The sequence below is a fragment of the Crocodylus porosus genome, unplaced genomic scaffold (assembly GCF_001723895.1).
Source record: "Crocodylus porosus isolate Cpor-Errol unplaced genomic scaffold, CroPor_comp1, whole genome shotgun sequence".
Lineage (NCBI taxonomy): Eukaryota > Metazoa > Chordata > Crocodylia > Crocodylidae > Crocodylus > Crocodylus porosus.
The window spans coordinates 32,735,768-32,749,185 of record NW_017728911.1 but is presented as its reverse complement, the minus strand read 5'-3'; the positions used below and the strand labels follow the sequence as shown (position 1 = coordinate 32,749,185).

Below are 13,418 nucleotides of genomic sequence, written 5' to 3'. Positions count from 1 at the left end.
TGCAGTATGGAGGTGTGCATGCATAGATGCACGCCCATATTGCACAGTAATTTTGGTTACTGAGCCGTAAATGCGCACATGTAGACATGCCCACAGTGGTCAACACCAATAGCCCATTTAATTATATGGGAACTTCCTAGCTCCTCAAACTCCAAAATGTGTCAAAACCACAAAAGCTACATAACGTAGGCAGCATAGGTATTTCCACTGAATAAATATGTCAGGGAGGATGAAGAGTTATTGAAACTAATGGATAATGTTAGCATAAGAATGAATTGGGACAAACTCACCAACTTAGCCTGTCAATTAGACGAATATTTCTAACCATGAGGTGCAGAAGGCTCTGGAACGGCCTACCAATAGTTTCAGAGATGGAAAACAATGCAAAAATTTTTCAAAAAGAGCTTGATAAATTTATTAACAGAACTGTAGGTTGTGGTTGACTAGAAGAGATCTGGATTGAGGACCCAAAAGTTTTCTTCCAGTGTTATGTCCCCATATTCCTCATATCTACAATTAAGATTGCCTGGCACTTCCCATTAGAAGATGCATTTTTAGTAGCCCATAACTTTGTTTCTCAATCTTCCCATTCAGGATGAAATTTTCCACGTCTGGTACCAGCCTAAAGATGATTTTATTTTTCTTGAAAAACTTCATCTACGATGGTTCAGCAGACTAATTCCACTTGCATTACTGCATCACAGCAAAAGCCGTGCTAATACACTGATGTGCAATAATATTACTCTACTGCACATCAGTGTCACTTAACAGGCATGCGCCAGTGCTATTGCACAGTAGCGCCAGTTATTGCATATTGATCTGGTACCTGGTAATATGGGTACTAAATGTAATGCACAGTAACTATGGTGCACTAATGAATGTGTAGACATGCCCAGTGAAGCATAGTCTTCTGTCCATTTTCATTTTGCAGGTCTTGACATGGAGAATCATTGGTGCCTGCGTATTTTGGAGTGGGGAGTTGATATTTGCCAGGGGAATGCTTTCCTACTTGAGATTTACTTTGACCCATCCCCAAATTTTGCCAAATTATAAGCTTCTGACAAATCACAGTTTGCTCATGCTCAGTAGAGAGTTGTTAAAATCTGCCAGCTGAATTCTTTCAAGAGTCAGTTTTCCTAAATGTTGAGTGTGTAACTTTCAAGCTGCAAGGTTAAACAGTACCCACACACACATGCACACAGAAGGCAGTGGCGAAAGTGATGTCAAGACCAATTCCAAATGCAAGAATGTGTTCAGATTTGTCTAGAGAGACATGAATAAAGTCACCGTCACTAGTTGAGAAAACTTCCAAACTAACCCAGACCGAGCACTTATTGGCAAGAGAATGACTTGCAGCCTTTTGGAACCAGGGCACTCTTTCTCATTCAGCTTTTCTTATCTCTGTGCCTCTCTGCTGTGGAGTACTGCCAGTTAGCTAGGTTTGGGAAAATAAGAAAACTTGAATAAACCGTAGTTACTCTAGTGGGATTCCTCTGCCTATATTGTATTTCAGTTTCTCTGCCTCTCCCTCCTCCTTGATTTCTGTTGCCCTGTGTTAGCTTGCTCTGTGTGTATGTCTCTGCCAGCTAGATGCCAGCAGAAACCAAATAAAAAAATTGTTAATTTGATCGGTCTCTCTCTGTCTGCATTTCTTTGAGTCTCCTATTGTCTCCTATAGCTGTTGCCGTAAGGGCTGGATTTTTGCCAGTTGGGCTCCAGAAGCCAATGAAAATAAATAGATACATAGTAGGGATTGCAGTGATTAAAATACCTACCATTCTGAATCACCCATGGGTTGTTTAGAAGTGACAGTTTGTCAATGGTACCTAATCCAATATATGTTCCATGGGGCTTCTGATAAAGGAAATAGAAAGAGGTCGTTTTTTTGGAGGGTAGAGGAACGGATTGGGGTAGGCTACATCTCTCAGTAGACTTCACCTTTTCAAGTAACCCTCAACCCTTCTCAAAGGGTTAAAATCACAGGTAGAGAAATACCTCTGTTACCTGCAGAGTGGGTGGTTTCTTTTTTGGCTTTTCTGTTGGTTTTCCACTTGAATCGGAACTACACATCCCTACAGTGCTCATGTTTATAAGCAGATTGACCACATGTCTCAGCGCGACCGGGCTATTCTTGAATAAGCACTGAGATCAGTTCCATATCCCTGGGCAAAACCAATGTTCTGGAGCTAAGATTTTGTACTTAACTATAAGATAGTTGAGTGGATTTTGCTTTAATAAGATTAAACTGAGCATGCATTTATCTGATCCAGGTAATGTGTGAAATCAGTAGAGAAAAAAGGAAAGGAAACTACATGGAAGAAGGTACTTTTAAGCAGAACAGAGATATGGCACGTAAGTCTATTGGTGCTTTGAAACTGCTCATTCTTATGTCTCTCCATCATGGTGATCATTCATGAAAGCATCCATTTCTGGACTATCTTTTTCAAAGGTAAAAAGGAAGAGGCTTAGGAATGAGATGAAAGAAGGCTGCCTTGCACCCATTCTTCCACTGTTAATAAAACCACCGTACTGTAACTGTAGCCAAGAAAGATTAAGTTTACTCACTTTACCTCTCCCATTTTAGTAAAGCCCCAGCCTTCAAATAAAAACATACCATGGTTTGTTTATGGGTGGATTGATGAAGACATACACGCTATTTTACACAAGCTTTGGGACAGATGCAATGTTTATATTGTATATCAGGAAAAGAAAAGCTTCCTGAAAGACTAGAGTCTCCATCACTTAGAAGTGACAAAGCATTAGAAGATAAACTGCAGGGAACAACCTTGCACAGAGATGAGCTATAGGATCTGATCGGCTTCTTTTCACCACTTACGGCTTTAATTCCTTCCACTGCTGCCTCTCAGCAAAGTCCATTCAAATATTTCTTCCATGGCGAAACAGCTCTACAGTTAGAGTAACAAAAGCTGTCCTTGTGAAGAGTAATGTATAGCCAATAGGAGCAAAACTCAAACCACATACCCTTCTGCATTTCTTACAAGGGCCACAATCTTACAAGGATTAAATGGCAATGGCAGAATAGCAGAACAATGGGCAAGCGTGAGGTCAGATGCTTCCTCTACTGTTTCCAAAACAAACAGTTACAGGAAGCATACTGCTCTCTGCATTACAGCCCTGCAGAGGGACCTTATTACACTAAGTACACTACAGGAGATGCGGGAGCAGATCAATATGCGGTTAAGTGTTTTAGCCCTACTTTTATTATGTTTGACAGTGATGACAACATAGTATGTATGTCCCATATAAAATGACTAATGCACACGTTTCTCTTACACATACCCAGAGTTTACATTTTCCGCTTCCCATGGACCTGCTGTGAGAGGAGCAATCCCGTTGAAAAAAAAAAATAAATCAGAACATGAAGTTAAAAAAAAAAAAAAGAAGAAAAGGATACTAATTTCAGGTCTGACATGCAAGTGCAAAGGAAAATGACCCTGATACCTGAGGACATCTTTCAAAGCAAGCTGAGACCAGAATCATTTCAAGGAAAGGTCCACCTGAGCGAGAGCATAGGGAATCTTGTCAAGACATGGTCCATATTCTTGCCCTAGCACAAAAGAAGGGAGAGGGGAAAAAAAACAACCTGAAGGGAGCATGGGTAGAAGAGGAGAGGAAATGAGCTGCTGCCTAAGTGAATTGTGGATTTTCTCTCCCTGGGGCGAAGATCTTTCCAAGTCTATTGGAAGTTAACCATCTAACATGAGCCATCACTGGTAACTAGCTGAGCTCTCCAATAGGTCAACAGCCAGACACATTTTTTTAAAGAAGACTTAGGGTAGTTATAAGGAGCTTTGCTTAAATTGATGCCAATGCTCCCACTCAAGAAAGTATGAGCCAGCCACATTCCTCCCTATTCTCTGATTAAATTCAGTGTTACAAAGGAACGGAAGATGGGCTTGGCTTAGCTAGCACAGATGGCACCAAAATATGTACCCCCTACCACAGGGTCTTTAGTTCCATATAATCTCCTTGTTCTTGGCCTTTGACAGTTCAATGAGTGGAAGAAGAAGGAAAAAAATCACAGGGCACTTGCTGGAAGGGTTCAGTAAATATTAGTTTGGCCATATGTCACAACATAGATTTTCCTTTTCCTTTGATACTATCCTTACAGAGGTCCCTGGGAACTTACAAGTACATCTCACAACACACCTGTGAAGTAGATACAGTTGAGTACAGTGAGGCATAGGAAAGTTAAGTGCTTTGCTCCACATCACTGAACATCTGTAACAGCCTGGAATAGAACTTACTTCATGTCAATCTACTCTTTCACCTGATCAGCAACACTTAGAAACGGGATCTTTGCTTTTCTTATTTGACTTTATAGCCCTTTGTATACTCCTTTCCATGACCTACACTAGTACTTTCCTTGTCCTGCTCTAATTTTTGAATATAACATTTATGATATTCTAGGAAGTTAGGACCTGTACATAACCAAAGGAACATTATTCCTGGTCCTGATCCTGGGATTTAACACATGATACAAGGGTTCATTTTCACAGAAGATAACTCATTTTGAACTTGTAATAGTTTCTCTTCCCTTATGACTAGGTTCTAGAAAGGGTTCCTGCTTTATTTTTTCGGGGGGAAGCTACTTGTTTTTTAATTATACCTTCCTCCTCACAAAAAAAATTTTCAGAGCTGCCTTATTGATTTTCATTAATGAGAACTGGGCGTCCTATCAAATCTGATAGGAAGCTTTGAAATGTCTCCACTCATTTAATTAAAAATTTGAGCTGGAAGTGTGGGGCCTTTCTTGAGCACTAACTCAAATTATGAGACTTTTGGATGCTTATTCAAATAATATTGGAGGCCAGTCCATCACCACTGGGAAAATCAGGAGCAAACTGGTAGGCTGGGAACTGAGTGTTGAATGGAGACACTGGCACTCTGAGACTTCCCAAACTACTAGTGCTCAAGAAATGACTCTAGTTTCTAGTGAGCACTCACACAGACATACAAAGGCAAAACTATTTCCCAGTTTAACTTCATTGACTTCAGTGGATTTACATGAGGGGTAGATTTTGACCCATCTGCTTAGTTTGACGTGCCCTTTTAGAAACTCACAATTAGGATAAAAATGAAAGTTCATGTTCTATAGTGAATGAGTTGGGCTTTAAAAGGTTCTGATATATACAAGACGGTGTAGCTACCAAGAAATCCTACATTGAACGATTTGACAAATACAATGTGCACCCCAAGCCCATTATGTCTCTTGCTACAAATATTTCCTTAAAGCCAAACTCTTCATATTCTCAGATAACCCATCCTATGATTTCAGCTACCACAGGACATATACATTGCACCTATTTGAACTTGGTGAATTAAAGGTTTTGTTTTTTGAATAGATTAAGCAATGTCCATGCCACATTTTTCAAGCTTTCTCAGAGCAGAAATGATTTTTTTTTAAAACAAAACCATCATTCAGGACCCCAAACAGGCATAAATGATTCTCCATCTTTCTTAATTGTGGTTTTGAAAAAAATGCGATATGTGAAATCTTTTGTAGCGGTGGGTTCGAAGCTCTCTTTTGTCGAAATGCCGGAGCACTGTAATTGGTCGAGTACAGCTATCCAGTCTGAGAGGGTGACCTTTCACACCCTGCCCTAAAAGAGCACTATAGAAAGAGAGGTGGCGTAATCTGGGTTAAAGGCTTCTTACTAACATGTTGAGAGCTTGTTTCGCACACACACAAACAGTTGCAAGAAAGCCCCCAGCCCGATGATAACTTAGCACTTTAGCATGTTGCTCTTGAGACAGCCCTCTTCTGAGAGGATAAAGAAGGCCCCCTTAGTTGAAATGCAGGACCGGTGCTCTTCATAGCCACCAGTAACACACCACCCTTATGAGGAAAAAAGAAAGGGAAAGGAGATTAGGACACAAAGAGCTGGTCCGCGTGACACTGGTTTGGTTCTGGAGCCGCAAAACTCCCACCACCTCATTATTTTTTAATCTTTTTAGTATTATTAGTATTTTGCTCCTCTGCAGTCCCTTGCTTTTGGTAATGAAATTTGAGGCCTTTCAATACACGAATTCTCATTGCGATTATACAGAAGGGAAAAAAAAATCCTCTTGGTCTGCTGGCTCACAGTTCGTTCCTACAGTGAAGAACAGGTGAGGAAATGAGCCTCTGAAGTAACAACTGAAGAACAGAATATTTTAGGGGTTTAAAGGCCAGCTGGTGTGAGGCTCAAAGGCCATAAGTTCTGTAAAAAATAATCCATTATTATTTTTATTATATAGGGGCTCTTACATAGGTTGAGGAATAGCTTATGCTGTGAGTTGTCTTATGACTGTTGCCTTTTACTGAGACCAGGATTTAATCCATTTATGGCAGACAGCAGGGTCAGGTCTTTGTCAATAGAAGTAAAGGTATCAAAACCTGGCCTTTGGTTTGCACTCTATAATGTGCTAGTTGTTTTTAAGCATACTGGAAGAATAGTCCACATCCCTTAAGTCTAAGAAAAGATACAGAAAGGGAACAGGCTACAACACATAGTGTCTTGTGCTCCTAGACACTAAAATATGTGGGCACCAATGATTCTCCATTTAAAGATCTGCAAAATGAAAAATAACGAAAATGGACAAAAGAATATGTTTCACTGGACACGTCTACATGTTCATTAATGCAACATAGTTACTGTGCATTACATTTAGTATCCATATGACTAAGTACTAAATCAATACTTAGTAATTGGTGCTACTGTGCAACAGCACCGGCGCATGCCTTTTAAGTGACGCTAATGTGCAACAGACTAATTTTAAAAATTAAAAAAAAAAAGTAAAATACGTGGCTTCTAAGGTGTGGCCAGCCAAGGCCCTTTTTATACATTCATTTCTATTAATATTTGTAACATTTTTCTTATCTATAGATACATAGAAAGGCATTTGCTGTTATTGCCTCACTGGTCTATTTATTAATAATAATATGTATATGATTATTAGTACATGAATGTTGTCTTTTCCCTATTTTTCAAGCCCTTCCCCAAATTATTTTCCTCCTTGTTGCATGCTTCTATATCTTTTTGAAGTTTATTATGATTTAATGTATCCCTTTATTATATCTTCTATAACCACATGCATAATGTATGTGTGCACATGAAATTAGGGCAACATGATAAACTGTGGAGCAGTTGTTCCTGGGCTTAGCGTATACATGTGTGCCCAGGACAGCAGCACTTTAAGCTGGGGTGGAATAGCCCTGGGCTGGCAGTAGGCTTATGGGGGTCAGCCCTGGGCTCCGGGTGGCAGTGCTGGGTGGCTTGGGCACAAGAAATCATAGAATCATAGACAAATTATGGTTGGAAGGGACCTCAGGAAGTCATGTAGTCCAACCCCCTGCTTAAATCAGGACCATCCCAACTAGATCATCCCAGCCAACGCTTTGTCTAGCCGGGTCCTGAAAACCTCCAAAGATGGAGATTCCACCACCTTTCTGGGTAACCTGTTCCAGTGCTTTACTACTCCACTAGTGAGAAAATACTTCCCAATATCTAACCTAAACTTCCCTTGCTGAAACTTGAGACCCTTGCTCCTTGTTCTGTCATCTGCCACCACTGAAAACAATCTAACTCCACCCTCTTTTGAATGCCCCTTCAGGCACTTGAACCTGGCTGTTGGATCCCTTCTCACTCTTCTCTTCTCTAGACTAAATAAGCCAAGTTCCTTCAACCTCTCCTCATAAGTCATGTCCCCACCCCCCTCATCCTTTTTGTTGCACTCCACTGGACTCTCTCCAATTTGTCCACATCCTTTCTGTACTGGATGGGTCAAAATTGAACACAGTACTGGAGACATGGCTTCACCAGTGCTGAATAGTGGGGACTAATCACTTTCCTTGACCTACTGGCAACACACCTACCAATGCAGCCCAGTATGCCCTTAGCTTTTGTGGCAATGAGGACATACTGTTGGAACATATCCAGCTTATTGTCCACTGTCACCCCCAGGTCCTTTTCCACAGAGCTCCTGCCCAGCCAGTCGGCCCCCAGCCTGTACCAGGGGATTGTTCCATCCTAAGTGCAGGACTTGGCACTTGTCCTTGTTGAACCTCATGAGATTTCTTTTGGCCCAGTCCTTCCATTTGTCTGGGCCAGTCTGAATCTTAACTCTATCCTCCAGCATATCTACTACTCCCCCTGGCTTGGTGTCATCTATAAACCTGCTGAGGATGCACTCTATTCCATCTTCCAGGTGGGTGATGAAGATATTGAACAAAACTGGCTCCAGGACCACCCCCTGGGGCACTCCACTTGATACCGGCTGCCAACTAGACACTGAGTCATTGATTACTACTTTCTATTACTTCTCTCTGAGCCTGATGCTGTAGCCAGTTTCCTATCCACCTTACAGTCCATTCATCCAGCCCATACTTTCTTAGCTTGCCCATGAGAATGCTGTGGGAGACTGGATCAAAAGCCTTGCTAAAATCAAGGTACACCACATCCACCATTCTCCCCACATCCACAGAGCCAGTCATCTCATCACAGAAGGCAATCAGGTTGGCCAAGCATGACGTACCCTTCATGGATCCATGCTGACTATTCCTAATCACCTTTGTCTTTTCCAAGTGCTTAACACTGGATACCTTGAGGATCTGCTCCATGATTTTTCCAGGGACTGAGGTGAGGCTGACTGATCTGTAGCTCCGTGGATCCCTCTTTTTCCTTTTCTTAAATATAGGCACTGTGTTTGCCCTTTTCCAATCATTCAAGAGCTCTCCTGATTGACAGGAGTTTTCAAAAATTATCACCAGTGGCTCTGTAATCACATCAGACAACTCACTCAGCACCGTTGGGTGCATCCCATCTGGCCCCATGGACTTATACATGTCTAGTTTTTCTAAATAGTCCCTAACCTGTTCTTTCACCGCTGTTGGCTGTTTACCTCCTCCACAAGACTGTGCTGCCCAGTGCAGTAATCTGGGAGCTAACCTTTTCTGTGAAGATTGAGGCAAAAAAGGCATTGAGCATGTCAGCCTTTTCTGCATCCTCTGTCACAAAGTTGCCTCCTCCATTCAGTAAGGGATCTACACTTCCCCTGATCCTCCTCTTGCTACCAATATACTTGTAGAAAACTTTCTTGTTACCCTTCACATCCCTTGCTAGCTGCAACTCCAATTGCGCATTGGCCTTCCTGACTTCATCCCTGCATGTTGAAGCAATGCTCTTATATTCTTCCCAGTTATTTGTCCAAATTTCCAGTTCTTATAAGCTTCCTTTTTGTGATATAGTTTACTGAAGAGTTCCCTGCTAAGCCAAGCTGGTCTTCTACCAGACTTGTTAGTCTTACTGCATTTCAGGATGGTTTGTTCCTGAACTCTCAGTCAGGCTTCTTTAAAGTCCAGCCAGCTCTCCTGGACTCCTCTCCCCCTCAGACTGGCTTCCCAGGGGATCCTGCCCATGAGTTCCCTGAGCAAGGAAAGTCTCTTTCTCTGAAGTCCACGGTCCTTACCCTGCTGCTCTCCATCCTTCCTTTCCTCAGGATCCTGCACTCAATCATCTCATGGTCACTGCTGCCCAAGTTGCCACCCACTACTACATTCCCCACCAATTCACCCTGTTTGTGAGCAGCAGATCAGATGAAGAAAATCATAGCCCCTAATTAGCTGCTTCAGCACATGCACCAGGAAGTTGGCTCCAATATTTTCCAAAATCTTCCTGGATTGCCTGCGCACTGCTGTATTGACCTCCCAGCAAATGTCAGGGTGATTGAAGTACTTCCAGTCCACTTCTGGGTTCGCCACTGAGCACGTGGAGGGCCCCTCTGCACTCCTGTAGGACGCTCCATCCGCCCCACCATTGCAGTGTTTACAAGCTGTGCTGGTACCTCGAGGTGCGTAGAAAAAGTATTTAAAGCTGCGTCTATGTCTGACTCACTGATTCTCTGAGTCAGCATCGAATCTTCAGATTCGGCTTCTGCGGAATCGAATCAGGGACAGTGATTGGAATCAATGAATCAAATCACTGTCCCCGATTTGGGTCTAATCCAAATTGAATACGGCCTGTTTTGGACACCCCTAGTAGCTAGTATGTTAATGCCTGTGCCTTTTGTCATTTGGAATCCCTGGTTCAAGTCCTGATTTAGTTGCAAAAAAAATACAGGGAGTAATATTATCATATCATCATCATCATTATCATCTCTCATAGCCGTATTTCCTTCCATCACACACAATTATCATACAATACAGCATAATTGGCATCAGCCCCTTCACCGAGGCCATAACTGCTATGTTACTCTGCCACTGGCAGAGCTGTGTGGGGGATACTTGCATATAATGGCTACCTGAAGTGGACATAGTACTGGGTAGTGTTCCAGGGTCCTCACATTAAAGATTACCACATTCTTTATCTCACAGACAGAACATATAAAATAGGTTGGTTTAATTATGATAGGCAAATAAGGAAGCATAGAAGATTAGTTAGACATATCTGCTTGTTCCGGTTTGTATTTACAGATATATCCAAGCAGAACAATTGAAGAACCGCATAAACAAAACGTAACAATAAAATAAAAAAGAAAGCTTCAAATTTTATGTATAAGCCTTGCTGCCAGAGACATAAAAGATATAGGGAAATGAGGCATGGCTGAAATGCATGACAGATAACTCATACAAAATCCATAAAGTGAGTCTGTGTGCGCCATCTTTTTATAGGAAAGGATGTGGAAGAATTTCATAGCACCGCCACTGGGGTTGCTGAAATGCCCGCTTGAATATTAACAGCCTAGTGAGCAGTATTTTGGATGCTCATGAATAACTGGAATATGAGCACCTTAAGCACAAATTCAACAAAGGTTTTTTCTAGTTTATCATCACAGATGAGATTGCATCATTCATAGTGGCATTTATAGCCATCAGTACTATACAACCCATGGTAACAGATGACATTGCATGCTGAAAGAGGCCGTGAAAGGTCTTTCATACTGTTTCCTGATCCTAATGACAGCTTTTACTGCTAGTTAGGATAGAATCCAAACCCATGAAGTCATGATGGTTGTAGGTGTTGATTTGGATGTAAAATGTATAACTTATGCACTGCAGTCCTGTTTGCTGAGGCAAGCTGAATTCATGGTTAGTATACAACAGGTAATTTGGAAAGGAAGATAGGCCTGTTACATAATAACTTTTTAAAATGCTAGTTTCTTTATAGGACACTTTAATTTTAATAAAGTAAGGTTATGAACACACCCTCAAGATCATCATTTGGACGTCATGGCTTCAGACTCTGCTCTAATTAGCTGAATGGGAATGGACAAAAACAGATTTCTTCAGTTAAAATCTTTCTAAACCAGTTCCCTTTCCTTGCAAACATATGTTTATGCAATGATACAATCTGTATATGTTTGTGTGTGTATAGTTATATCGGTTTATATGCAGGTCTGTACATAAGCGTGACTCATTCATGCGTTGCATGCTAATTTCATGAATTCATTCATGAATGTAAAAAAAGGGCAAAACTAATCAGTTTGATGACCATTCCTTTTTTTTTTAAATCTAGAAATGACCTCTCTTTTTTTGTAGCTAGAACATGTCTTCTTGCCCAGCATGGGAAATGTTTACAGTTATTTTCACCTTCACTGAAATGGGGCCATTCATAACACAACAAAAAGAATCTTTTTCAACTACATTAGAAGGCATGTAACTGAACTGAAACCTAATATCGCAAGGCACAGCGGTCCCATTTGTAGGCAAGTGTAAAATTCAGGCTCTGGTGTGCTGAATGCAACCTGCATTGCTTGCGGGCTTGCTTCACTCCAGGCTTAGCCTGGCGTTGATAGCTCTTGGCTGGGCCTTCTTGCATTCCTTTTTTAGACTATATATATATATATATATATATATAGGGGGAGAGAGAGAGAGAGAGAGAGAGAGAGAGAGAGAGAGAGAGAGAGAGTAATCCCCTTCTGATGACAGCAGCTTCAAGTGGTTACAAGTAGCAGGCCTGTTTGCAGATGCCTGAGGTGTAACTATCTAAAAGGTGTGAGGAAAAGCAATAATAAATGATGTCTATAGGTTTAAATGGGAGAAATGATATATGATACAATGTTTTTTTTGGAACTACTTTGGTTGAACCCCTGACTGTACTTTCAGTGAAGGAAGCATGCAGATGTAGTATGTTTTTGTGTGGCTGAAAATTGCTTTTAAGTAATTATCAAGTGTAATTTTACTTATATCGAATACTAAAAATAAGAATGCATGGGTGGGGTGGGGGGGGGAACAACCCCCCCAAACCCTTAATCAGACACTAGGTGAATAACTACATTCACAACTGAGACGTGATTTAATCTGACAATGCAGGACAAGAATGAACAGCACCACTATTGATGGGTGGAAAGGATGAGAGAAAACCAAAATGTTACCGACTTGCTCAGGAATAATAATTATAAAGTATAAAAATGTATGGTTTTACAGCATCATGAACATTTTGGGGGCTCCTTATGCAGTGAGATACCAAATCAGCATATGACAAATTGTTTAACAAAAGTATCTTTCCTACTTTAAACAAATCTCTTACTTGTTTTAATGTTGAAGCAGGAAAAAGGGAGGAGATGGATTGGGATTTGTGCTTTAATGCAAACCTTGAAAGCATTTCCCCCCTGATCTTTGAATTAATGCAAACTTTTTTTCTTCGCCGCATTTGGAATGATATGAATCTTGGATTGTCCTCCACTGAAAAGATGAATATTTTCAATGCAAACTTTGGAATCCACATGGTTAGCCCAAGGCTTCCAGCTGTTGTTTATGCTATTAGTTAGAAAATCCCAGTACCATTCTCAAAAAAAAAAAAAAATTAATAAAAAACCCCATTGAGTTAATTTTCTGGAATTATGTTAATAAGGCCAATTTGCACTGTGCAGGTTTACCTTGTGGTTTGTGGTGAGTTTGTAGAGGTTTTGTGAGCAAACCCAAATGTGGTGACAGCAAAACCTTTCCAAAGCATGGGCTTTTATGAACTAAGCACAGAGTTTCCTTTTGTGGTCATGTGTGACGTGATTTTGGATAATAAATATCTGTAATAAGGTTTCCTTTGGTTGGCTCAAAGGCCTGTGCCTCTGTTTTGAATGGCTGTATGTGGAGTGGTTCGGGTTGCATATATTTTCTTAATATTTACACACTTCTTAAAGGTGCATATAATTACCTACAGCCCAGTCTAGAGGGAAGATGATCACTAGGGCTGTGTAAAACAGCAGCGTTCCACTTTGACACCCTTTTCAATGTTTCGAAGGACTGGTGTTTCATTTCGAGTTTTGTTTCAATTTAAAAACACTGTTCCATTCTAATTCATCAAAACAGTTTCCCAGCTGAGTTCCCTTCCCCAGTGCTAGGATTGGGCTCTGGAAGGGATGCACCCCAATCGTAGCGCTGGGGAGGGGAACTCAGCCCGGCTGCTTCGAAACTCGAA

General features: G+C 41.1%; 1 long non-coding RNA gene across 1 annotated transcript; it reads left to right on the top strand.

Annotated features, from left to right (window-relative positions):
• Positions 1 to 1,427: 1,427 nt before the first annotated feature.
• Positions 1,428 to 8,965, top strand: LOC109309272. Its single transcript, XR_002100871.1, has 3 exons — positions 1,428 to 1,439; positions 3,250 to 3,252; positions 8,735 to 8,965. It is a non-coding gene; the product is annotated as an uncharacterized LOC109309272 (long non-coding RNA).
• The last annotated feature ends 4,453 nt before the right edge of the window (positions 8,966 to 13,418 follow it).